This window comes from Somniosus microcephalus, chromosome 6 (genome assembly GCF_052327205.1).
Source record: "Somniosus microcephalus isolate GS21.2 chromosome 6, FLI_Smic_1.0, whole genome shotgun sequence".
NCBI classification, from domain to species: Eukaryota; Metazoa; Chordata; class Chondrichthyes; order Squaliformes; family Somniosidae; genus Somniosus; species Somniosus microcephalus.
The window spans coordinates 28,052,213-28,074,596 of record NC_140992.1 but is presented as its reverse complement, the minus strand read 5'-3'; the positions used below and the strand labels follow the sequence as shown (position 1 = coordinate 28,074,596).

General features: G+C 44.2%; 1 protein-coding gene across 1 annotated transcript in view; it reads right to left on the bottom strand.

Moving 5' to 3' along the window:
* Positions 1-12,971: 12,971 nt before the first annotated feature.
* LOC147115548 (sodium/hydrogen exchanger 9-like) overlaps positions 12,972-22,384 on the bottom strand; it is a 567,900-nt gene continuing 558,487 nt past the window's right edge. The window contains exon 17 of the mRNA XM_085989869.1: positions 12,972-13,735. The gene's annotated coding sequence lies outside the window, so the exon portion shown is untranslated. The remainder of the gene's footprint in view (positions 13,736-22,384) is intronic.

Here is a 22,384-nt window from a genome sequence, read left to right as displayed (position 1 = left end):
TAAGAGACAAGGAAGCCGCATAGTACTTGGAATCTATTTCACATTCCCCACATTGAGAGTTCACTAATTGCTGGTGAAAAATGTTGGGGGACACCCTATATAGATCAGGCTGCAGTGTCAATGCTGAAATACGCTTATTAAACAGGAGATGCTTATGGCTGCTTTAATTAGTTAGAAGCCTCTTCTCCATTAGTTAATTAATTAGTTTGGCACATTGTGACCCCTTTAATGTGGGCTTGACATTATAGGAACTGCTAGACATAAAAAGACATCTGGTTCACCTTCCACCATCCTGGTAGTCCATGATACAATGATAATGGAGTTGTTGACTAATCATAGCAACCAATCTCTATCAATTAGTCTACAACAGACCCAGACATGACGCAAGGAAAACCCCAGTGGTGGAGATCTTTGGGGACCATAGGTCCAAAGTCACCTGTTCCTCCTAAGCGTGTCATGTCTCAAATCACTCATATACTGTGTAGCAAAATGTTATTTTCTGAAAGAAATCTGCATTATAGCCAGAGATGGCTCATGGCAACCTGAGTTAGAATACAAAGAGATCATTCAGCAATAAAAGACAATGCTTTTATCAGAAACTTGAAGCGTATCAAGGAGCTTTAGAAATACTTCATAAAAGGAAGCTTTTTTTGCAGTGCTGTCTGATTTTTACTTTAGTTGACATTTTATTGAAAATATACGTTTTGGATTGGAAATGTAAATCTGGAACAAGTTATTCTTTGAAGTTGTTGATAAACTGAATTACTGGTGCTGTTTGTGTTAAAGTCAAAAACTAGTAACAAGTTGTGATGGCAAAGAATATGCTGGAAAATGTATGAGCTCACTTTAATTATGTTGCAGTATTTTTTTTCTTAAAAAGTTAATAATCTGTTCTGTACTGACTGGCTTAGCTGTCAGAAGAAATAATGTAGATCTAATTGGTAAGTAAGCATGTCTGACCTCAAAACCATGATTTCTTGGGGAAAGAGTGTCCTATGGATAATATTGTTCTGGTCACAGAAATATGATTCTTTTAATGCAATATTTCAGTTAATAAACTCAAAGTTCTGTTCATTGATTTTATACTTATTAGACCAGATACTAAAAGACAGTACCATTCATTAAACGTTGAGGGGAAAAAAGATAGAATGATTTGCATTTATATAGCGCCTTGGACGACCTCGGGATGGCCCAAAGCACTTTACAGCCGCATTTGAAGTGTAGTCACTGATGTAACTAGATTTTGTTAAAATATTCTCCAATCTTTGGTGGAATAGCTTGGAGGAGTTCTGTGCTTGGAAATATGTAGGAGTTGAAATGTGAAGTTGCTGATACATCCTAAGTTATTGATTGATAATTTGGCTCCATCATACTATCAGCCTCAGTAACTCCTACAAGCCAACTGCAAGTACTAATTGTGAGAGTTCTGACAACAGGTCATCCACCTGAAACGTTAACCCAACCTTCCTCTCTCCACAGATGTTGCCTGACTTACTGAGTTATTTCCTATTTTTATTACTGATTGTGTATTTGTTTTCTTTTCCTTTTTTTCTCTGTGCTCATCAAGATAAGGAAGGTTCGTTCTGGGGAATTTTACCACTTATTGTGCTTAGTGACATCATAAAATATGTCTGCATCATATAGATACAGGGTAAAGCCCCTTCCACACTGCCTGACCCCAGAACTCTGCACTTCCTTCACAGGAAGGAACTGTGCCCTTCCTTCACTAGTGCAACCTTTCCTTTGTCAACATTAGCTATTCTTGTGGCCTCTGTGAGTGTGTGAGATTGGAAATTATCGCTGATCATGGATAGTTTTCTTTATTATGGATTCACGTTGGCTGCGAACTGAAATTAAAGCACTTGAACCTATTTCATGTAAGACCCTTAAAGCGGACTGAAAAAGATGTTGGCCTTGAAAGTCCGTGGTTAGGCTCATCAAAGGCGTAAGTGTCCAGAAGCGTCCACTGGGAACTGCCACCGCTGACCCCGACGGACGTTCTGGGATCCAGGAGGGTTGGTTATTGACTACTTTGCCTGCCCACGACTGGCGCTCATGCCACTAGGGGTTCCTGCCATAACAAGAAGGCTGGAAAGTCTGGCTGAAGAGTGCCCATTCTGAGAGACGACCAGATCTTCCATCAGAAAGAAGGTGTTGCCACCACAGCACCCTCTGTAAGGAGGCCGCTTTAAAGATCTTTAAAAAAAAATGAACCCCTTAAAATCTTTGGGGCCTACGCCACGATCCTGGCCTGCAGCCTTAGGCAGTCCACACTTGCGCCATTCTTCGGCAAGGTATGCCAGATCCCACTGAAGACTGGGAAAATTGGCACTCCCAAAATAGGGAGTCTACTACCAACCCCCCCCCCCCCCCTTACACCAATGACCCATATTTGGGGCAGACAGACACTCAGTCCTCGACAGGCCATTCGGAATCCTCGACTTAAGGCTGGGACCTAGTATGTCTGGGTCCTGGCCAGTCAGACAGACTCCTGCCAAAGTTACAGTGGAAGTACGCTGGAAGAGCCACAGATTTTTGGTGCCTTTGACCCCATCAGTCGGGGGCTAGACACTGGTCTTTGCAATGATTCAAGTCTGTTAAGCCATTATAGTACTAAGAACTTCTAAGAGGATGAAATTCTTCTTCTAATGGGAAAACAGCAGATTGCTGTGTTTTTTTTCTCTATGATTAGTGATCTGCTAATTAAATCACATTCTGAAAGTTTTACATTTCAAAGCTGAACATTCCCATGATTTAGCTAGTTGGTTTTTAGCTATAGGATAGAAAATAGGCAGTGCTCCCTTTTTTGGTTAAAGGAAATTTTAGAGTCAAGGGTCCCTGAAGAATAACAGATACCTAAATTATTCCATAGATTGCCACACTGTCACAAAATTCCAGCTTTACACATTGTTGGATTTGATACTAAGCTATATTATGGAGATAAGATTATTTCCATTCAAAATTGGCAATGTTAGTTCAGGCAACACCAACTTAAAACTTACTAAAATCAGATGGATATAATACTCTATTTATACACTGTGTAAATGCTGTAACCTTCCTCGTGGGAGCACATCACAGTCCAATTCAGGAGACAGAAAACATCTCTGAACACTGGGAATACATTGCAGCCCCTCAGTATCACACCGAACTGGCCAGATGGATTTGCAACATGTCATGAGCTATAATGTGAAGTGCATTCAGTACAAGTACTGCAATATCAAACTGGGTATAAATGTCATCCTGGACAGATCAGCCAGTTCTGCTTCTCGACACAGTTATATCAGGCAGAGCTTCACAAAGAGAACGGCCAACAATTGGAATTGGGATCCAAGCAGAGGGATGGAGGTGAAAACCCTGGAATTATTTAAGAAACAAATAGATGAATCAATATGGGGAGTGTAGGGTCATTCTGAATGGATGAATTAAAGGGGTGAGTAGCCTTCCTCAACTGTAAGTATGTTGTGATGAGTGAAGTAAAACAAAACCAGCTCTTTCATTATACATTTTCTAGAGGTATATAAAATAGCAAATGGAATGGAATCTGGAATATTACTTTAAATTACATTGTGGGAGTAGGACAAGGGTTCAAACTAGTAAAAGGTAACTTTGGGCAAAGACCAGGCAGTCTCATCACAGAAAGATGGAATTCCCCCTGAGAAAGTGAGAGTGAAAGGAGAAGACCATTCAATCTGGGTACTTCCCCATAAGGAGGAGAACCCCGAGTCATACCAAGCACTTCCTCCTAGCATGAAATGGAAAAGGGAAAAACAATTCAACCCAGGAGCAGTGGAACTTCCAATATCTGCAAACCAGTTATCCCCATTCTTGATTATCTGCCGGAATTTGTTTCAGGACAAAACCTTGTTTGAGATGTTGCAATTACCTAATTGTTTTTGTTATTTGTATTGTATTTGTCGTAGTTTCTGAACCCAGGCTATTGGTGTGCCATATGTCAAAGACCAAAATAAAGGAATGATTTTTCCATTATCCACAAAGGATGTGACCTACGTTATAGTGACTAATGGAATTCCTTGTACCACTCATAGGATGAGGGAGAAAGGCAGAAAGTGAGAGTTAATCCAGGCCATTAAAAGGAAAATTAAATACTGGAATAACAACAGAAAATGTTGGAAAAACTCAGCAGGCCAGGCAACATCCGTGGAGAGAGAAATAGAGGCAACGTTTCAGGTCGAAACCCTTCGTCAGAACTGAGGAAAAAAAAGCAGGAAATGAGGATTGGGTTGCATTAGCAGAGTTAATACTGGGTTGCATTAGCAGAGGGATAGAGTATAAATCTAGAGGTTGTATTGTTGCTATATAAGGCATTGGCTAGACCCCCATGTGAAGTAGAGTGTGTAGTTTTGATCACCTCATTGGAAGGATATTGTTGCTTTTGAGAAGGCATATGGACGAGCAGCAAATATGATGCCATATGTTAGGAATTTAAATGATAGAAATGCTGTTTTCAAGGTTACCTATATGAAAATAACCTGACAAATGACTGGTTTCAGAAAGGTTATACTGTACCTTGGCTGCTCAACTTCATAAAATATTTTGAGGTGATGACATCCTAAAATGACAGGAGGAAGCTATTTGACGTACTGTACTAGACTTCCAAAAGGCCTTTAGAAACAGAAAAATAGGAGCATGAGTAGGCCATTCGGCCCTTCGAACCTGCTCTGCCATTCAATATGGCTGATCCTCTACCTCAATACCATATTCCCGCTCTCTTCCCATACCCCTTGACACCTTTTGCGTCTAGAAATCTATCTATCTCCTTCTTAAATATAATCAGTGACTTGGCCTCCACAGCCATCTGTGGTAGAGAATTCCATAGGTTCACCACCCTCTGAGTGAAGAACTTTCTCCTCATCTCAGTCCTAAATGTCCTACCCTGTATCCTGAGACTGAGAACCCTTGTTCTAGACCCCCCAGCCAGGGGAAACATCCTCCCTGCATCCAGTCTGTCTAGCCCTGTCAGAATTTTATACGTTTCAATGAGATCCCCTCTCATTCTTTTAAACTCTAGTGAATACAGGCCTAGTTGACCCAATCTCTCCTCATACGACAGTCCTGCCATCCCAGGAATCAGTCTGGTGAACCTTCGCTGCACTCCCTCTATGGCAAGTATATCCTTTCTTAGGTAAGGAGACCAAAACTGCACACAGTACTCCAGGTGTGGGCTCCCCAAGGCCCTGTATAACTGTAGTAAGACATCCTGTACTCAAATCCTCTTGCAATGAAGGCCAACATACCATTTGCCTTCCTAACTGCTCGCTGCACCTGCATGTTTGCTTTCAGTGACTGGTGTACAAGGACACCCAGGTCCCTTTGCACATCAACATTTCCCAATCTATCACCATTTAAATAATACTCTGCCTTTCTGTTTTTCCCACCAAAGTGGATAACTTCACATTTATCCACGTTATACTGCATCTGCCATGTATTTGCCCACTCACTCAACTTGTCTAAATCGCCTTGAAGCCTCTTTGCATTCTCCTCACAATTCACAATCCCACCTAGTTTTGTGTCATCAGCAATCTTGGAAATATTACATTTGGTTCCCTCATCCAAATCATTGATCTATATTGTGAATAGCTGGGGCCCAAGCACTGATCCTTGCGGTACCTCACTAGTCACCGCCTGCCACCCCAAAAAAGACCCATTTATTCCTACTCTCTGTTTCCTGTCTGTTAACCAATTTTCAATACTTGCCAGTATATTACTCCCAATCCCATGTGCTTTAATTTTGCACACTAACCTCTTATGTGGGACTTTATCAAAGGCCTTCTGAAAATCCAAATACACCACATCCACTGGTTCTCCCTTATCTATTCTACCAGTTACATCCTCAAAAAACTCCAGTAGATTTGTCAAACACAATTTCCCTTTCATAAATCCATGTTGAGTTTGTCCTGTTATCACATCCTTTATAATAGACTCTAGCATTTTCCCTACTACTGATGTTGGGCTAACCGGTCTGTAGTTCCCTGTTTTCTCTCATCCTCCTTTTTTAAATAGTGGAGTTACATTTGCCACCCTCTAATCTGCAGGACTTTGATAAACTCTAGAATTATTTGCGAGGCATCTAAATGCAATGATGGTGGAAAGGTAGGTTCCCATGGAACAAGGAGTTAGATGGGCAGAATAACCTCCCTTCTCTGAACTTATCTTAGTGAAGCATTGCTTAAGAGACTCCTTTTATAAAATAAAGGTCAGTAGATTAATAACTGGCTAAACAGAAGGAATCTGAGGATATTTATAAAAGGAGCTGATCAAATGGGGGCAGCTAGTCACATCGGGGGCAGATATTGAAAGGGGGTTCCCCATGGTTTGTGTCAGGCAAGACCTTGCAAAGAGAGTTCATCAGTGTGCAATCAGGCTGATCAGCAATCACATGAAAATCAGTACGGAAAAAGGCAGGTTTTTCATACTGGAAGTAAAAATAGAAGACACTTGTACACTTGTTCCTGAAAGAAAGCTAAGTGTGTTGGTTGACTTGTTGCTCACCTCCAAGTAGTGTGAGGCAGCAATAAACAAAACAAATACAATGCTGGGTTATCATTGGAGTTCAAATCCCTAGAGGTTGTGCCGAAGCTGTACCTGGAGTACTGCATCCAACGCTGACCACCAGGACATTAGGGGGCGATCCAAGCCCTAAAGGCAGTGCAGAGGAGACTGAGCCCTGGTGTCAGGCGAAAGAGCTATGAAGAATGACTTGATAAGCTAGAATCCATCAACTTTGGAAAGAGATGTCTCAGAGGGGACGATGTATCGGTATATAAGATACTTAATGGGATAGAGAAAGTAAACCTGAACAAATACTTTCAGATGTGCCAGAGCTGCCAAGGATCAATATCGGATAGTATTTCTTTACACAGAGGATGATTACTAGCTGGACCGAGTGGGAAGGAAGGTTGGTTGAGGGCAGGTCATTGATTCATTCAAGATATAACTGGATACTACGTAATGGGAAAATGGTGGGCTTGATATTCTGGAAGGATTAGATCAAATGGGCTGAAGAGCCTTCTGTCTTGTGAATTTTGGATTACTTTCTTTGGAAACTAAAAAAAATGATCTAATTGAAATTTTCAATATTAGAAATTGTCAATATTGTTAAAATTGATTGGGCAAATTGTTCAATGTATGGCGAATGGTTCAAATACCAGGGGATACAAGTTAAAAACTTTAAAAGTTAGGAGTAAGAAGGGAAGTCAGGAGGAACGTTTTCACCCAAAGGGTAATAAGAGTTTTGGAATAAGGTAACAGGGAAGGTCACTGAACAGTATAAATGGGTTGAAAAGGCAATTGGATGTATTTCTGAAGAAAAGGTTGAGTCAGTGAGAAGATGGGGTCAGTTTATGAAAAATAAATGTGCTTGTTTGGGTCTAATAACTTTTTCCAGTTCCTGTTCTTGAAAATGGTTACACTCTTAGGCCTAGAAATTCGGTATGGCCCCGCCAGGTCTTTTGCGCCCGAAATTTTGTGCTCGCCAGGATTCCCGTAGCGCCCGCCTAAAATTCAGTTGCGACGGGCCAAGACGGCGGCGGGCGCTATTGCAGGGTTTGGCCGCCTCGCTAGGGGCGATGAATGTCACTTTCAGGCGTCCAGCTGCCGCTGCGGCACCCGATGCGGTGCGGCAGGCTGGGGTACTGCAGGCCTCCTCCTTCTCTTAAGGAGGAGCTGCCTGCAGCCGTCAGATCGCCGGTGGATTCCCCCGGCAAATGAGCCCGGCACCACGGAGAAGTGCCGGGCTCGCGGGACGCAGACATCAATGCCGCGGGGGGGTGGTGCAGGCAGGCGGCCGCCGGGAAAGCGGCCGGCCGCTGCTCCACCTTTATGCGCCGGCCTTTCGGAGCTGCAAGACCCCGTTTCACAAACGCTGTTTGCGGCTGCCACGGGCGAGGCGGCCGCAACTGAATTTGGCCATCGGGCCGGAATAGCATTGCAACCGGGGCGCTGCGCACACCGATGACGTCATCGGTGCCGGCGCGGCGCTACCGGCTAATGCCGATGTTAGGGTCCATCTGAATTTCGGGCGATAAAAAACTTCAGGCGCAAACCACTTTATAGCCAATAAGTGGGCGCAAACACAACTGAATTTCTAGGCCTTAGTCTTGTGTTCTAAATATTTTTTAAGAAACTGTGACTAGCTAGTGTTCATAGAGAGACAGATAGATGGACATATAGATGGACAGGTAAAAACAAATGTAGCATGCCAACACATAAAACAGACATTCCTCCTAAACTGCTTCTAGTGGTTTGAAAGCATTAACATTGATGTGCATGAGTGAAAGGAACCTGACAGGTGATTTCCCATGAGTTTAGACAATAATATAGAAAAATGCAAATGACAGACATGAAGCGAGTGAATCAGTTATTATTCACGACAGCAAACATGACTTTTGGGAACGAAAAAAGCAAACACTGATTTGATAATGAGTTCTTGTAAGAAACTGCTGCATATACTCACCTATTCTAGGGATACTGCTCACAGAAATTATTATAAAATGACAGCAGCATAGAAATAAGCAATTAGAAATACCAAAGAGTGTACCGCGTTGATTTATGTTTTGATGCATTCTGTCTTCTGCATTGTGTTGAGCTTCTTCGATGGGAATACATTTTAAACAAGGTTTTGAGCTTAACTAGGATGTTCAGTGCAAAATAAAGATCTTTATTAAATAAATATCCAGTAATAGTAGAAGACCAAGGGGAATCTAGCATCATCCTGTGAGTGCACGTTGGGGACTGGCCTTTTTACTTTAGGGACCTGGACTCAAACTTAATCCAGACTGATGGAATAAAAAGTCTCCTCTGTCTATTGGTTTTAACGATCCTATGTGAAATGAGTTTGGGCAGTCTCAATCCAATTCCTAGAGCACATGGGCCTACAGAACAAACAGAACCCTAATTTGACACTAACCTGACAGTGGGCCAGATTTTGCTGTCAAGATAATGGTGAGGATAATGGCGCTGGCCGTTATTTCTGCGCAAATGCGACAGCAACTTTAGGTGAGGGGCAGGTGCGTGGTTAAATTCAACAATCCAAAAGTTGCTGTCCAAGTTGCGCCACTCTGCCGTTAGTGTCACGAAAATGGCATCTCGCTGTCTGCCTCACCACTGAAATGTATTGAATGGCGTGAAGTTGCTGTATTTGCGCAGCAGATACGAACTAAACTCACAACAGAAAATTAAGTCTTGCCCATAAGAACCTTTTTAACAATGTGATAATAGTTCATTACTGCCAAACAACATCTCTGGCACTGAAAATTAACTACTACAAGTGAGGAGTTTCATTCCTTCAGGTTTTAATTGTTGTTGGAGATTTTAAAAATAGGTTTTAAATGACTTTTTTGTTTTTAACTCTTTTGTCTTTTTTCTCTCTCTTAATCCAATCTTTCTTTCCCTCTCTTTATTTTTCTTTCTGTACCCGGTTTGCCATTGAATTCACCCACTCGAATTTACACTTCTCAGGCCCTGTGCTGTTAATTTCACAATCCTTCAATCAGATTGGCTAAGGAGATAAACAGTCGCTTTCCCTGTTCACTCAGGTCCCAGATGTCCTGCTTCCCTCGCTGTGACATTATCAGCACGCACTTTCAGCATCTTGTCACCCAAAAAATGGAAAAGCCTAAACGGGCAAGGGCAAGTCTAACTAATGGCAGAGGCAAAATCTGGGCTGTTATCACTCAAATGCCACAGAGAGGCTGGTGTTGGAAATGGAAAATGTCCCACTGGTGTTATAGGTGATGCTCTGCTGAGGTTCAGGCGAAAGCAGATTTGTGAAAAAAAATTGTACTTAACCGTATAACTATATAAAAGCCACATTTCATGAAGAAAGAACCATATACGTTCTTATAAGAAATTGGTTCCCCCCTCCCAAATCTCAACAACCTCTGAGATAGATCAAAAATATTACCAGGAATGTAAAAACTGCCTGGCTGACCTGAAAACAACAACCAGATTAATGGCAGCACAAATAAAAAGAGATTTGAAAATGAAAGCCAAGGTGGAAATGTGCCAGCCCAGAGAAAATGTGTGGAAAATGGAGGGTTTGACAATACTTTTAACATATTGAAGGAGATGCAGACAACCTCCACTGACCTCTGGATCTTTTCTATTTCAATTGTTCTCAGTTACAACTTGCCATCATACATGCATTCATTGTTGGCAAAGTGTACAGCATATATGGTTCAATGTACATAATAATACAGAAGGAGCTGTACATAGCATTGTGTGTGTTGCTGTAGATTTGTGAACTTCCTTGAGCAGGTGGATTGGTGTATCTAACTCTTGTGCGGTGACATGGATTATATTTATTAAAGATGGGCACATAAACCAATTCAGTGCATTACTGAGGGAGTGCTGCACTGTTGGAGGTGCCGTCTTTCGGATGAGACGGTAAACCAAAGCCCCATCTGCCCTCTCAGGTGGACATAAAAGATCCCATGACATTATTCAAAAAAGAGCAAGTGAGTTCTTCCCAGTTTTCCGGCCAACATTTATCCCTCAACCAACACCTAACACAGATGATCTGGTAATTTATTTAATTGCTGTTTGTGGGAGTTAGCTGTGTGCAAATTGGCTGCCGAAATTCCTACATTACAACTCTTCAAAAGTACTTAATTAGTTGTAAAGTGGTTTGGGGTGTCCTGAGGTCATGAAAGATGCTATATAAATGCAAGTCTTTCTTTATGGGTGCAAAATTAAGGCACATGGGATTGGGGGCAAGGTATTGACTTGGATAGAGAACTGGTTGGTGGACAGAAAGCAAAGAGTTGGAATAAATGGGTCATTTTCCGAGTGGCAGGCAGTGTCTAGTGGGGTACCGCAAGGATCGGCCCTAGGACCCCAGCTGTTCACAATATATATTAATGATCTGGACGAGGGAATTGGATGTAATATCTCCAAATTTGCAGACGACACAAAGCTGGGTGGGAGGGTAAGCTGTGAGGAGGATGTCGTAAAACTCCAGTACGATTTGGACAGATTGGGTGATTGGGCAGAAACAAGGCAAATGCACTATAATGTGGATAAATGTGAGGTTATCCACTTTGGTGGCAAAAACAGGAAGGCAGATTATTATTTGAATGGCAATAGATTGGGAGAAGGGGAAGTGCAAAGAGACCTGGGTGTTCTTATGCACCAGTCGCTGAAGGTAAGCATGCAGGTGCAGCAGGCGGTTAAGAAGGCAAATGGTATGTTGGCCTTCGTAGCAAGAGGGTTCGAGTACAGGAACAAGGATGTCTTGCTACAGTTGTACAGGGCCTTGGTGAGACCGCACCTTGAGTATTATGTGCAGTTTTGGTCGCCTTACCTGAGGAAGGACGTTCTTGCCATGGAAGGAGTGCAGCGAAGATTCACCAGGCTGATACCTGGGATGGCAGGAATGACGTATGAGGAGAGATTGTGTCGATTGGGATTATACTCACTGGAGTTTAGAAGATTGAGAGGGGATCTCATCGAAACCTATAAAATTCTGTCAGGCCTGGACAGACTAGATGCAGGAAGGATGTTTATGATGGCCGGGGAGTCCAGAACCAGGGGTCATAGTCTAAGGATAAGGGGTAAGCCATTTAGGACTGAAAGGAGGAGGAATTTCTTCACCTAGAGAGTGGTGAACCTGTGGAATTCTCTGCCACAGAGGGCGGTGGAGGCCAGTTCATTAAATATATTCAAAAAAGAGTTGGATATATTTCTTAAGGCTAAAGGGATCAAGGGATATGGGGAGAAGGCAGGGACAGGGTACTGAATTTGGATGATCAGCCATGATCTCATTGAATGGCGGAGCAGGCTCGAGGGGCCGAATGGCCTACTCCTGCTCCTATCTTCTATGTTTCTATGTTTCCCCAGGCCATAGTTGGAATAATTTTAGGCACTCCATTATAGAAAGGATATTGTAATCATGGAAGAAGTGCAATTTAGTTTCACTAGGATATTGACAGGGATTAAAGGCCATAGTTTTGGTGAAAGAATTGGTAAACTAGAGCTGTATTACTAGAACAGAGAAGGTTAAAAGAGGATCTAATAGCAGTATTTAAAAATCTTAAAAGCATTTGGGAGGGTAAAAACTGAAAGGTTATTCCTACTGGTAGGTGACTCAGCAAAAAAGGATAATTAGTTTGGGATTAGTACTATAAGCATAGCAGGGAGGTTAGAAGTAAGGTTACAAGAATATGGAATGCATTACCACAGGTGGCTATTGAAGCTCAGTCAAATAACACATTTAAGAAAGAATTAAACACTTGAAGAAGAAAAATGCTAAACCATACAGGGCAAGAACAGAGAAATGGAATTAGAGTAGGTAGCTTTGATGTTGAGTGAACACCAGCATAGGCACAATGAACTGAATGGTTTCTTGTGGTGAAATGCCTATGATGATATGACGTGGCAGCTATTTTAAGTGCACTTGTCAACTGGAGGTAGTAATTCAAGAGTAAGGCTTTCTGGGTGAATTTTATGCTCAAAGTCTCATGGAGTGGGATTTGAACCCACAACCTTCTAACATCAAAGGTGAGAGTGCTACCTACTGAGCCACAGCTGAAACAACATAAACACTGGTCAATTATCTCCCGCTCTCTAATCCCCTTGCAATATATGACAGCCAATTTGCAAGCAGCAAGGTCCCACAAACCGCAAGGAGATAAGGACCAGATAACCTACTTTAACAATGTTAGCTGTGGGATAAATATTGGCCAGGATAGGAGAACTCCCCTGCTCTTCAAATAGTGTCATGAGATCGTTCACATCCACCTGAGAGGGCAGACGGGGCCTCGGATTAACATCTCATCTGAAAGACGGCACCTCCGACAGTGCAGCACTCCCTCAGTACTGCACTGAAGTATCAGTCCGATTATGTGCTCAAGTCTCCGGAGTGGGTTTATGAACTCATGACCTCCTGACTCAGAGGCGATTGTGATACCACTTAGCCAAGGTTACCACCTTAGTAATTTAACGACGACAGGCCAGAATGAATTCAGGCCAGGTGATCACTCAGTGCGCAAGCATTTGAATTCCACTCACAATACACTTGACTTGAAAATCAGCCTGAATAAATAATCCATACACCAAGGGGACAATTAGACAGTTTGTAATGACTTTCGCATCAGATTATTTTCTTTACAGAAGAGAGCTGAATTGATTCATTAAAAAAATCTCTTTGGTGTTGAAATTCAACTGTGCTATATTTGTAATGCACTGGTTAACATGTTCATGTAAAATGTAACTGTTCACTATTTTTAAAAGAGGAAATTTGTGTCAAATGCAGTAACCAGTGAGTTACTAATAAAATAGCAGAATTTTAATTCCTCTGTATATACACGCACACTTCTCATATATCACAAACACAGACACATTTTTACATAAACAGGACTAGAGAGGAATCTAGAAACTGAACATGAGGAAAACACAAACAGAAGCGTGCGCATGAGATCAAATGAGTGTAGACTTGCATGCCAAAGAATGAACTCTGGAGAATCTTGGTCTGTTTGAGCAGGTAAGAGAAACTCTCCATCTTGTGTTGGGCATGTTTTACACCATTTCTAAACCATTATTCATTTAAATACCTTAACACTTTTTAACTTATGTTTTCTCCCTCTTCTTCCACTCTCCTCCAGGCTAAACACCAGTCCCCAGATGAGAGGCAACCGACATACTCCTAAGGCCCTGGCCAATGCTACTGTTGAGGCTCCTAGGAAACAATCTGCACGAGTCTTGCTTGGGGTAACTTTCCCTACAGAAACAGAGGAAGAATGAACAGGAATATTTGATGCCCCTACTCCTTTCACACAGTCAAGATGAGGCACACACCATAAAAAGAACTCCAAGTCTAAATCCACATTCTCTAACATGCCAAGTCACTGTGCTGTCCTACGTATGTATCCTGGTAGATAAACTAGAAAAACTGGTTCTACTTGGGACAAATAGTATTATCTTACAATTTGTACAGAGATAATCTAACATAAGACCAGATTGGATATAGATAGATGACTATATCTATAGTGTTGCTACCTGGTGCTATAGAATCATAGAAAGTTACAGCACAGAAGGAGGCCATTTCGGCCCATCGTGTCCGCTCCAGCCAACAAAGAACTATCCAGCCTAATCCCACTTCCCAGCTCTTGGTCCGTAGCCCTGCAGGTTACAGCATCCCAAGTGCACATCCAAGTACTTTTTAAATGTGGTTAGGGTTTCTGCCTCTACCACCCTTTCAGGCAGTGATTTCCAGTTCCACACAACCTTCTGCGTGAAGAAATAGTAGCCATGGACTATAAACAAAGGAAAGTTGTTATTTAAAATATAGGAACTTATCATGTGTAAATTTATAGACATCAGCAGACCTAGTGACTATTCAAAGTGAAACTTACCATAGAATCATAGAAAGTTATGGCACAGAAGGAGGCCATTCGGCCCATCGTGTCTGTGCCGGCCGAAAAAGAGCTATCCAGCCTAATCCCACTTTCCAGCTCTTGGTCCGTAGCCTTGCAGGTTACGGCACTTCAAGTGCATATCCAAGTACTTTTTAAATGCAATGAGGGTTTCTGCCTCTACCACCCTTTCAGGCAGTGAGATCCAGACCCCGACCACCCTCTGGGTGAAGACATTTCTCCTCAACTCCCCTCTAATCTTTCCAAAAAAAATTATAGACAGTTCTCCTCTCTTCATTATAATTTACCCTTCCTCAATAGTGCTGTGGGTCACGTGCCAATATTTGTATGAGAATATCTTGTATCTTCCTTTCTGTTTTATGTTGACCAAAGCTTTAGTTTATTTGGTGTGCAGTTGGCTACAGATAAAGCCTTAGCTGAGCCAAGCACCATTCAGGTCCAGGCATAGGATCTTAATGAGCCTTTCCATTCATTTCTACTGTGTGGAATTCCTGAATCATGTTAACACCAAACAAAATCCTGTTGCAAGACTGAAATGTTTACCAATTATCCAAATTTACTGCTGGAACCAATCTATTGGCAAAACTGAGCGAGGGACTGCAGTCCGTTTGCAAAGTCTTTTTTGCAGACAATGTTTCTCTTCAGTGTTTCCTGCTCCTTGTGTTCAGATTGAATTTCTAAAAACACTAAATGGGCTATGGAACAAAGGTTTGAAAATTGGCAACTTTTACTAGGCTATTGAAATCCTGATCCAAACTGTTCCTTGGCAAACTGGTTTATTTGTAAGGATTCAATTGTTACACACAAACAGTAAATTACTAATAGACACATAATAGTTTAATCACTGGAAATCTTCTGCCAAAAACCCCCCCATAATACCTGTCACACAATGTCATACACCTTCAAGCCCTATGTTAGTATTAGCTTGAGTTCCCTTCACCATGTCAAAAGTTAAGGCAAGTGAGAAGCAATTTATCTATATCATATGTAATAAACAATAGCTATAATGCTATATGTGAACATCAGTCTGCTTACATTCCTAAAGTCTCCCACTTTATGACATCAAACTAACTATTGAAAGGAATTTCAGAACCTGGAGCTCTCTGACATTTACTATCTTATACATTGACCTACATGACTGCACTCCAAAAAGTACTTCATTAGTGTGGAGTGCTTTGAGACATTGCAATTATTGAGGGAGATTTTATCCCTATTCGCCTGGCGGAAGCTGGGCGGATGGGCAGTTAAAATCGCCCAGGTTACTTACCCACCAGAAAGCTGGCAGAATCTTGCTGTGTGGGATTTTATCCTGCTCTGCTGAGCAGGTGGCATGGACACCCACCCAACGCTGGCGGGGCCTTTCTTTATATATGCATGTGGGGTTCTAATGATGTCATTGGGACCCCACTGCAATTTTAACTTGGGTCTAAGTGACGAATGCGCTGTGGCTTTCCCGCCAGGCTCAGCCAGGTTGGAAGAAGATCAGACCCAGGAGGGTCATTTTCCTTTCCTTTGTGGGGGTCATGAGGAGCAAGTGTGCTCCTCTGGGCCCCACAGGAAAGCTCAAGTCTCCCCTGCCTCAGACTCCACCTACCCTTCCCAAACGCAAGATGCCCCGGGATCCAATCCCTCCTCCTACCTTATGTAGGCCGGTAGCCTTTCAGCAGGTGTTGCGATTTTTCCTGCTGCTTCTCGCCCGGGCAGGAGATCATCCAATGGGATTTAAATGGGGCCTGGGAGGTAAAATAGTTTGTGCCTCATTTCTGAAGCAGTGGATGCGTTTCCAACTCACCTCACCCGACGTTAGAATTTGGGCCAAAGCATTTTCATTGTGTGGAGTGGTTTGGGGCATTTCAATATGTTAAGGTGTTATATAATTGCATTATGTACACTGTATATAAAATTATTTCCAGATCAGACACTGATGAGATCAAAATGCTAAAAAATTATTGCTGCTTCTGTATATTAGATGAATGTAAAACGTGAGTGAGCTATCAACTGTTCCATTGTGTTGAAGTAGATTTCCAATCGGTAATATATTACACAGCTGTGATTACTAAATTCTGTAAAATAAATTGTAATATATACAAAATAAATGGAGAAATAATTGTGTCTATTAATAGGTTGTTATATGTGACCAAAGTTCACATCCAACATGTAGTAGTGAGTTTCTAATCTTCTGCACTTTCCACTTACTTTGCAGAAATTATTTTTCTCCATACAGGTAGGCTTAAGAGTCCAGTTGCCTACCTGTCTGGGAAAAATGATTTTGTTTATATAAAGAATAGAAACTAGCTACTTCAATTCAATTCAATTCAATTTTATTTGTCATATATGCAGCAGACGTGTGTACTGCACAATGAAATGTTGATTTTTACGAGTCCTCCCAACATTGGAATAAATATGGCATAGCAATAATAAAAATACTAATAGAAACAGTAATAATAAATAAAACAACAGTAATAAATAATAATAAATTATTCGTTCATGAGTCTTATGGCCTGGGGGTAGAAGCTGTTTCGATGTTGGATGTGAGATTTGATCACATATGACAAACTGTTGGTTCAGACATGAACATTGGATGATTTTCTTAGACTGGGCTTTCTTTCCAGGTCACCCAAGCAGTTGCAATATCAGCCCTAACTCGCATCATGGGTGGTAGGGGCATACAAAAGGAGGTCAATTAGTGAACTAAACCCAAGATGAAGATGGGTCGTCACTGGAAAGGAGGGCAGGAATGGCAGCTCAACATTCCTGCTTACAGGGTTTTCAGACGAGATAGAGAGGGGGATAAAAAAAGGCGAGGGGCTGCAATATTAGTTAAGGAAACAATTACTGATGTGAGGAAGGATGATATGTTAGAAGGATCATCAAATGAGGCTATATGGGTTGAACTGAAGAACAAAAAAGGGGCAATTACACTGCTGGGAGTGTATTATAGACCCCCCAAGAGTCAGAGGGAGATAGAAGAGCAAATATGTAGGCACATTTCTGAGAAGTGCAAAAATAATAGGGCAGTAATAGTAGGGGATTTCAACTCCCCTAATATTAACTGGGATAGAATCAGTGTAAAAGGTATAGAAGGCGCAGAATTCTTAAAATGCTTTCAGGAGAACTTTTTTAGCCAGCGAAGCAAGCCCAACGAGAGAGGGGGCAGTTCTGGACTTGGTTTTAGGGAATTAAGCTGGGCAGGTGGAAGGGGTATCAGTGGGAGAGCATTTTGGTGCTAGTGATCATAATTCAGTTAGATTTAGCATGGTTATGGAAAAGAACAAAGATAGACCAGGAGTAAAAGTTCTCAATTCGGGAAAGGCGAATTTTACTAAGCTGTGATGTGATTTTGCAAAAGTGGACCGGAAACAGCTACTTGAAGGTAAATCAGTATCAGATCAACACTAACTGCTGTACATGGCCTTCTTTGACCTCACAAAGACCTTCGACACCATCAACCATGAGGGATTATGGAGTGTCCTCCTCAAATTCGGCTGCCCTCAAAAGTTTGTCGCCTTCACGATGACATGCAAGCCGTGATCCTGACCAACGGATCCACCACAGACCCAATTCACATACAGACTGGGGTCAAGCAAGGCTGTGTCATCGCACCAATGCTTTTCGCAATCTTCCTTGCTGCAATGCTCCATCTAACCCTCAGTAAGCTCCCTGCTGGAGTGGAGCTAATCTACAGAACAAACGGGAAACTGTTCAACCTCCGTCGCCTCCAGTCCAGATCCAAGGTCGTCCTGCCCTGTCATCAAATTACAATATGCAGACGATGCTTGCATCTGCGCATACTCTGAGGCCGAACTCCAAACCATTGTCAACACCTTCACCGAAGCCTACGAGAGCATGGGCCTTACACAAAACATCCGTAAGACAAATGTCGTCTACCAACCTGCCCTCGCATTATCAAAATCCACGACGAGGCCTTGGACAACGTGGGCCACTTTCCATACCTCGGGAGCCTACTGTCAACAAGGGCAGACGTCGATGATGAAGTCCAACACTGCCTTCAGTGTGCCAGTGCAGCCTTCGGTCGCCTGAGGAAGAGAGTGTTTGAAGACCAGGGCCTCAAACCCGGCACCAAGCTCATGGTCTACAGAGCAGTAGTGATACCCGCCCTGCTGTATGCTTCAGAGACATGGACCATGTACAGCAGGCACCTCAAAGCACTGGAGAGGTACCACCAACGCTGCCTCCGCAAGATCCTGCAAATCCATTGGCAGGATAGGCGCACCAACATCAGTGTTCTCGCTCAGGCCAACATCCCCAGCATCGAAGTTTTGACCACGCTCGATCAGCTCTGATGGATGGGCCACAATGTCCACATGCCCAATACGAGACTCCCAAAACAAGCGCTCTACTCGGAGCTCCGACACGGCAAGAGAGCCCCAGATGGGCAGAGGAAATGCTTCAAGGACACCCTCAAAGCCTCCTTGAAAAAGTGCAACATCCCCACTGACACCTGGGAATCCCTGGCCCAAGACCGCTCAATGTGGAGGAGAAGCATCCGGGAAGGCGCCGAACACCTCGAGTCTCTTCGCCGGGAGCAAGAGGAAGCCAAACGCAAACAGCGGAAGGTGCGCACGTCAACCCAAGCACCCCACCCATTGGACTCATCAGTCACCCGAGAACTAATTTTTAGTGTGGAAGCAAGTCATCCTCGGTTCCGAGGGACTGCCTGTGGTAAACCACTGTTTGTATTCCACTGTGTACATGCCTGTACATGCCTCGGCTGACTCCTCCCACGAATCCAGGTATAAAGGTGACTGCTCCACAGCCCCTTTGTATTCTGGACCGGTCGACCATTCAAGGCACACCTTCATTCTCTTGTTAATAAAAGCCTGTTAATTACTCGCTTAATCTCAGTCTTTTGAGTTATTGATAGCGCATCAATTTTATTAACAAGATTTTTATAATGGAGAAGATCCTCACACCAGCATGCCTGGACTTAGATCATCGGGAGGCGGACTCATCCACCAAGTTTACTCACTGGCTTAGGTGTTTCGAAAAATTCCTGACCGCCTCCGCTGCAATCAAATCGGACGAGGACAAACAGGATGTCCTGACCTCCAAAGTGAACCACCGAGTGTACTCGGTCATCCAAGACGCGACCTCGTACGCGGATGCTATCAAGCTCCTCAAGGACCAGTACACGCGCCCAGTGAACGAAGTGTACACCAGGCACCTTCTGGGGAGTTGTAAACAACAACCTGGGGAATCGATCGAGGAATACCTTCAGGCACTGTCTGTGCTTGGCCGGGCCTGTGGTTGTAAGGATGTAAAGGCCGCCGTGTACACAGAGGAACTTATCCGGGCCGGGGCATGGATGCCTACTCCTCTGCACCGTGGACGCCGCGGGGAACGACAGCCTGGGACACGGTAGGACCGTCTCATAGCGCCGTGCCACCCCAGCCACGACCCAACTACCGCAGCAGTGTCCCAAGGCCAGACAGCAGTGCCCCAAGGCCAGAAATGCTACTTCTGTGGCCAGGCCAAACACCCCAGAGCGCGCTGCCCGGCGAAAAATGCGATCTGCTCGGGCTGCGGGAAGAAGGGACACTACGCCAGCATCTGCAGGGCCAAAGCCACCCCGAACCCCAGCAGCGCCGTGTGTGGGCCGTGCGGGCCGCCATCTTGGGCCTCCCCAGCCATGTGCGAACCACCGGAACAGCAGCCATTTTGGACGCCTCCAGCCACATGGGGGTCATGGACGCCGCCATCTTGGACGATAGCTGGGACGCAGCAGGCCCCCAACACCGCCTCATCTGATACCCGCAGCGACACACCGACCCCTACGCTGGCCTCCGTTACACTGGACCAAGCGAGACCGCACCAGCTGGCCAGTTCCACAATGGACATTAAGGTAAATTGCCACGATACAATCTGCCTTTTTGACTCTGGGAGCACGGAGAGCTTCATCCACCCCGACACGGTGCGGCGTTGCTCTCTCCCAGTCCTGCCTGCGCACCAGCGGATTTCTATGGCCTCCGAGTCCCAGTCGGCGGACATTGGCGGCTACTGCGTGGTGACACTCGTAGTAGACGGGACTGTGTACGATAATTTTAAACTTCTGGTCCTGCCCGACCTCTGCGCTGCCGTTCTACTGGGGTTAGATTTTCAGTGCCACTTTAAAAGTGTTACGATGGCGTACGGTGGACCCCTCCCCCCCCCCCACTCACAGTCCGCAGCCAGCAGCTTCCAAATTGCCCGCCGCGCACCAGGTGCAACCTCTCCACACTCAGAGTCACCCCCCCCCCAATGTTTGCTAACCTCACCCCCGACTGTAAGCCCATCGCCACAAAGAGCAGGCGATACAGTGCCGGGGACAGGGTTTTCATTAAAACCGAAGTGGAGCGGCTCCTGAAGGAAGGGATTATTGAGGGCAGCACCAGCCCCTGGCGAGCCCAGGTTGTGGTCGTTAAGACCGGCGAGAAGCAGCGCCTGGTCATCGACTACAGCCAGACAATAAATCGCTACACCCTGCTGGACGCTTACCCACTCCCCCGCCTAGCTGACATGGTCAACCAGATCACGCAGTACCGCGTCTTCTCGACCATTGACCTGAAATCAGCGTACCACCAGCTCCCTATCCGCCCTGAGGACCGCCAGTATACTGCCTTTGAGGCAAACGGCCGCCTCTATCACTTCCTTAGGGTTCCCTTTGGCGTGACCAATGGGGTCTCCGTCTTCCAAAGGGAGATGGACCGGATGGTCGATCAAAATGCGTTGCAGGCCACTTTCCCATATCTGGACAATGTGACCATCTGCGGCCATGACTTGCAGGACCATGACGCAAACCTCGAAAAATTCCTCTGCACCGCCAAACTCCTCAACCTGACATATAACAAGGAGAAGTGCATATTCCGCACAACCCGCCTCGCCATCCTTGGCTGTGTTGTGGAACACGGAGTCATCGGCCCCGACCCCGACCGGATGCATCCCCTTATGGAACTCCCACTGCCCCACTGCCTCAAGGCCCTGAAGAGGTGCCTAGGGTTTTTCTCTTATTACGCCCAGTGGGTCCCCTACTATGCGGACAAGGCCCGTCCGCTGATCAAGTCCACCTCTTTTCCCGTGACGGCAGAGGCCCGCTTAGCCTTCCACCGTATCAAGGATGACATTGCCAAAGCCACCATGCATGCAGTGGACGAATCCATCCCCTTCCAGGTGGAAAGCGACGCGTCCGACTTTGCCCTGGCCGCTACCCTCAATCAGGCGGGGAGACCCGTGGCCTTCTTTTCACGAACCCTCCAGGGCCCGGAGACCAGACACTCCGCTGTTGAGAAGGAGGCCCAGGCTATTGTGGAGGCTGTGCGTCATTGGAGGCACTACCTGGCCGGAAAACGATTTACCCTGCTCACTGACCAGCGTTCAGTTGCTTTCATGTTTAACAACAAGCAGAGGGGTGTGGTGATTATTCTTTATGTTTAGTAAGAAGTATTGTGATTGGTTGTTTGTTTCCTGCCTTGGGATATATGCTGTAATCTCATTGGTAGTTGATGTCATGTGATTTGTGGTGGCCATCTTAAATTCAGTTCTTTCCAGCCTTTAGTTGGGACTGGGTGTTGAAGATGTGCTACCGGATTTTTAAGTTAATAAAGCCTAGATTAGAAAGGCAAATCTATTCTTTATTTCAATTTATTAACTTTATGTCAGAATGGAGCGATATCTTCAACCAGAACGATTCAATGCTGACCCTAATTCTGCAGGAGTGGATGATAAATGGAAACATTGGTATTGTACATTTTAAAACTTTTTGGGCGTGTTGGATCAAGAGTCTCTAAATAAGCTGAATATGCTGATCAACTACATTGCTCCGGATGTGTATAAGTATATTTTGGACTGTAAAACTTACGAAGTGGCTATTTCTACATTGGAAAAGATTTTTGTTAAACCAAAGAATGAGGTATTTGCACGTCACCTTCTATCTGCCCGTAGGCAGCAGGTGGGAGAATCTTTGGATACTTATTTACAAGCACTTCGGTGCCTTAGTG